A 5,580-nucleotide genomic window follows, 5' to 3' on the forward strand; every position below is an offset into this window, starting at 1 on the left:
ACGGTTTGTTTTAACGGTTATGTAACATTATGATCATCAAGCTTTATATTTCGAAAGACAAAGTATTGACTCTAAAGTTGATAGTTTTATATCGCATATAGTCATTACTGATTAAAAGTCACTACTGATAGTCACTACTGATTAAAATGATGCCTCGCGTTATCTGTTATATATGATTGAGAGAGATTTTGCAATAATCGGTTATCGAAGTTTACGGCACATCGCGCCTCTTTGCTGTTGAAGATCAGGAGATCGAGTCGAGGAAAGTCCGTGCAACCGTCGTTGTTTAGTAAATGCACCTTCGTGGGGTGGGAAACGCCGGAGGGTGGTGGCGCTCCGCCGAAAACGACGGTTGAAAGTCGCGCCGGCTTCTCGCATGGGACCTTCAGGTAGACGTGAAACTTTTTAGTCATCCGCAGCGCGCTCCTCAAGGCGCTCGGGGTGTGCACCTGCTATACACCTGTTGGCCGTTGGTCGCTACTCCTGCTGTCTGTCGCGAACGAATGCGAGCGCGCGGGAACGTCTTCGAGACCGTTAGAAGGAAAAGCAAAATTGATGCGATCTTAGGAGACGAGTGGCAACAGGAAGTAATAAGGTAGAATGGAAGAAGAAATACGCTGTTAAGCGAATAAAGTTACGGATGAAGATCGAATCGAGAAGTAATCATCGAGCTTTTCACGTACGCACATATGTTTGGAGAAAAACACGTGTTTAGGGATTTTTATATTTAAAGTGTTATATCGTTTTTCAGACAAGGAAGATTTTTTTCACGCGAAGAAGATTCTCTCCCGAGAATCTTCCTTCCTCGGAAACGTCTTTTCGTGCACAAACTTCAATCGTATTCTGCATGAACGCCATCACAAACGAGAATGTTCAGCCGTCAAAGTCATTCAAAGAGACGATGCGGCGAAATTGTTTCTTTCAGCGGCCAAAAGCTTGGCAATCATACGCTATTAGCCTCCTCCACAGCCTGATCCAGCACGCGCTCAGGCAACGTCGGTTGCAAAGGCAATTTTCAAACGGGCCAATGGCCATCTCGTAGCGGCAGCATTGAAGTGGACGAAGAAAAAGGTGATCGAAGAAGCACGCGTCACTTCAAACTAAGTCATTCGTATTATATATTTATTATTTTTAATCTTTGATGCTTGGCAATTATTTTTACAATAATTTTTCGCAGTCTTTATCGCTGTAAGATTTTTTTAGCATCTGAAAATACAGGTTTATAAACATTTTGTCTTGAAGAAATCTATCATATTAACTTTGCCCGATGCATATATTTTTGTAATAATTACATTTTTATTTTTCTATAGGATTATAATTACGGATATAATTATGTATATTTTATGCTTTAAAAATCTCTCTCGGGAGATCGATAATGGCTTACAATTTGCAGGAACAGGCGCGCGCGCACGCGCGGCCGAATCGTTTCCACCAAAGGCGAAAGACGAGGGACGGTTGAAGGGCAATTATCGTGCAAAGGGCCATCAGGTATTCCGCGTGGCGTGTGGAGGAGTATATACATATATATAGGCGCGCGGAGGAGGACGCGGTGGAGCAAGGATGAGGACGCGGAGGAAAAGGGGAACGCGCCTGATACACTTTTAATACGGGACCGGAGGAGCCCCCTGCACAGCAGGTGCACCGCAGGTGATTCTCCTCGTCCTTCTCGCTCGCCGCGCTCAGGCTCTCCTCTCTTCCTCGGACGGCCCTGCACCCTGCGTACGCGATCTCCCACAGTGTGTGGACTACTCTTTCTTCTTCTTTTACGCGGAGAGGAACAGAAGTGAGGCTTTTTTGCCGCGTCCGAAAAGAAAAGATCGATCGGTAATAGTTGCGCCAAATGCGCCTGCTTGCCTAATGATTCTAATGGTTATCGATTTGTCTTGGATTGAATTTTAAATCGAGATCTGCCTATTTCACTGTAAAAAAATGATAACATAAATTGCGAATAGAATAAAAGATTCAATAATCTATCGAAATATTGATATCTTTAAAGTCACGTATATATTGTTTATGAAATGAAAGCTTGATACATATTGTTGATATATATATAGTTTATGAAATGAAATTTGATGTATATTGTTTATGAAATGAAGCCTGATATATATTGTTTATGAAATGAAAAACTTGAGATATTTCTGTGTTTGCGTTATTTTTATTCTGTCGGGCTTCTGGTCTCATAAATCGAGAACTCTTCTGGTCCTAAACCAATGCCGGTTGTGGTCCGCGTCCGTAATCGAGATCCTCGTTGACGCGTGGGAAAGAAACGGGGCGCCAACCCTTTTTCCGAGACGCCGAGCAAGACGTTGGGGGTGGAAACGTAACCGATACGCTCCGTAGGACCCTGTTTGAATTTCATTAAGCGACCCGACGCCACGTCGGGATTCGTTCTGCTTGACTTGGCGTGTCCATCGGAGCGACCGAGGAATGCCAAACTGGATTTCTTGCGTGCATTCCACGAACGGTGGCTTTAAATGCCGAGAATAAAGATAAGCGCATTTTAAAGTCACATTAAACATCTCGAATCGATTTTCAGAAATCATCGATTTTCGATCATCATAAAATTTATATTCTCATTTACGTTTTTTTATCATAATGCGCATTAGTTATTTATAACACGTAGCTTATTCATCAAGTGACGTATATATTGTATTTTGCTCCTACGTTTCTGAAGCAAAATAAAGAATACTATTTATATTTTTATTTTATCAAAAAGAGAAACTTTCGCATATTACTTTTTAATTAAAAATTAAAAAATTATTACTTTTTATTAAAAAAATACTTTTGATGTGTATGCAATTATGACACTACTCTAATAAGTTAACGTCATCAGAGAATCGAGTCAAATTTAATAAAATTGTTGTAACAAATGATACTTATGAGTATTTGTCGAATGATTTCAAAGAGCATATTTTCCGCGAAAATAATAACGATTACAGGAGGTGTGTCAGGTGATTCTCCTTATCAGCGATGGAGACATCGCGCGTGTTACAAAATAAGCTGCGACATGAAGAAAGTAACACGTATTCCCGCATATCCAATCTTGTATTATCTAAAATTACGTGAAACACGCACATTTGCGCATACACGTGAAGCCACAGATGAATAATTTCCTCGTATGAAACTTGGAGGATCGGTTCTCGCCTCACCTGCTGCACAACGAATAAATTCTGTTAAAACATTTTATCGCCCGTGGCGCGTTGACATCATCATTTACGCAATTCGCGCCCGATATCGATTGAAGAAAAAAAAAAAAGGGAAGGTTCGCGCGCCAACGCTCGTGAATTGACACTTACTTTCTCTCGATAACTGTTCACTAAGAAACTGCGGCGCGAGAGGCATAAAACAAACATAAAGAGCGCGGATGAATGGGAAATTCAGTGGGTGCATAATGCCGGTGGAATATAACCACCTGTTGCAGAGACGGATGATAAATCGACGGTAATCGAGCGGCCGATTACGCTACGTAAATATAATAAAGCCTCGTTATATACCTAGGGAATACTGTAAAGCGATTAATTATAAGCAAGGCCAACCACCGACCACACTCGTCTCGCCTCGCCTCGGAAATAGAATATGCGTGTCACAAGTGCGCAAGCTGCGGCAGCGCGCACTCGGCACTCCGGGAATAGCGAGCGAACGGACCCCCATAAAAGATCGGCGCAGCTGGATTTTTTTGAAAAAATTCTGGGCGTGTGTGTGTGTCTGCGCGAGCATGCGGTTGCCCCGAGGAGACAGCCACGAAGAAGAAGCCGAAGTGTTGGCGAGATAAAGGCCGCGAAGACGGGGAGTAGAATGAAGCAAACGAGAAGAGACGAAGCAAGACGGCCTCGCGCGCCTGCGAAAGGACGAAGAGACGTCGAGAGAAGGAAGAGGTGGAAGAAGAATCAAGAAGACGTAGCAGCGAAGAAGGATAAGAGGATTCGAGGGAAAAGTCCGTCTGTGGCGGCGGAGTTGAACGAGGACAGTGAGGCGGGCAAGGTGCTGCCAAGGTGGCGGTTAGGGCAGCTGATCTTCGAATAGCAGCAGGTGAATGTGAAGAAGCTCACGTGGATGAAGCGAGACGGGAGGAGATGGCGGTTGTGGTGGCGGCCGTGGAGGAGGAAAAGGTGGAATCCACGCGTGCATAAAAGGTGTTTCGTTATTGTTACCAGGCGAGCGGCAGCCCTTCGGATTTATTAATCTTGTTCTGCCGGCAACATGGTCTCGTCGTCGCTGCGCGACTGATAGATTAAAAAAAAAGAGAGAGAGACGACGCCTTCCGTTCACCGCGATATAAATTCCTTCGTGCGCATATTCGAATTTTTCAGTAGACTTAATCTCGAAATTATCAACTATAGAGAACACTTGGAGTCTTCAACGATAACTAGACGAGCAATATTTTGATACCACTATATTGATATCGTATTGTTTTCGTACTATTTGAAATGATAAGTCAATTTATATAGGGGATTTTTGCTATAATAAGTCTTATAATCTTGAGAAATGTAAACTGGAATGAGGAACACAAGTGACTTTCTTGATATTTCTATTTATTGAAAATATGATAGGCGATAATCTTGATAGGTGATTACGGTAAATTCTCGGTAAATATTTTTACAATTGCAATATATACCGTCACAAAAAATTCAGCAAACAACAACAAGTCAATGTAATAACAAATCGATAATAAAAGTCAATACTAGGTGTTTTTATCATATTTGGATTTAAAAGTGAATCAGAAGGTACATTAAACGCAAATATTTCATAAACTTGCAACATGTTACTTGAATAAATTAAAATAGATTGTACTATGTATGTCTCATACAAGAGACATGACTGATTAATCTTTTCTCGATAACGTTATACAATGTTTGATCGAAAAGAGAAATTTTCTTGGTCCGACAATAATAGGTGTCGCAGAAATTTATGATTAATTCCTCGTTCCAACGAAGCATTCCCATCTGTCCATCATTGCGTATACATATCCAATCAACGATGAATGTTCTACGAAGAGTACCGAGGATAAAAAAGCCATAAGATCAAAAAATACAAACAAACTCGCTAGTCCATGTATTCTCTTAGTTGCAGTTGTGTACACATATGAAAAGTACACATGTTTATTTCCTGCCAAATCTTACAAATTAGATCATATTTTGCAGAAAAGAAAACAAACTTATAAAAGGAAGAAAAATACCAAGCATTTTATATTAATATCGATAAGAATTTAATATAAATAAAGAAATTAATATAAGAATTTAATGTAAATTTAAATTAATCAGCGAGCTGGTAGTAATTTAAAAAAATTATAAATTAAATATTATTTTACTTGTCTCAAAAAAATTCGAATACATTGTTCCAAGACGTAATGTTCATTATTACTCTTATGCAATTCTCAATCGCGCAATCGTCCGAGTACAAGGACGAGCTCACACTCACGCCCCCGCGTTCACTTTGCGGACAGAAGGTGAAGGGGGACGTGCACCGTAGGACCGTTCGACTTCCTTGCGAGGGTCCGTTCCCATGTCCTCTCCTGGTTCTCGCTTTATGGGTCTTTCCGTTGTCGCCGCTTCCCATGGACTTCCTAAACATTGACTTCCT

General features: G+C 41.2%; 1 long non-coding RNA gene across 1 annotated transcript; it reads left to right on the forward strand.

The window, feature by feature from the left end:
• The first annotated feature begins 225 nt into the window (after positions 1-225).
• Positions 226-2,017, forward strand: LOC145973128 (uncharacterized). The gene is made up of 3 exons (XR_014439370.1): positions 226-679; positions 752-1,071; positions 1,394-2,017. It is a non-coding gene; the product is annotated as an uncharacterized LOC145973128 (long non-coding RNA).
• The last annotated feature ends 3,563 nt before the right edge of the window (positions 2,018-5,580 follow it).

This window comes from Camponotus vicinus, unplaced genomic scaffold (genome assembly GCF_025532165.1).
Source record: "Camponotus vicinus isolate PSW18456_S1 unplaced genomic scaffold, iyCamVici1.0 SCAF_6, whole genome shotgun sequence".
Lineage (NCBI taxonomy): Eukaryota > Metazoa > Arthropoda > Insecta > Hymenoptera > Formicidae > Camponotus > Camponotus vicinus.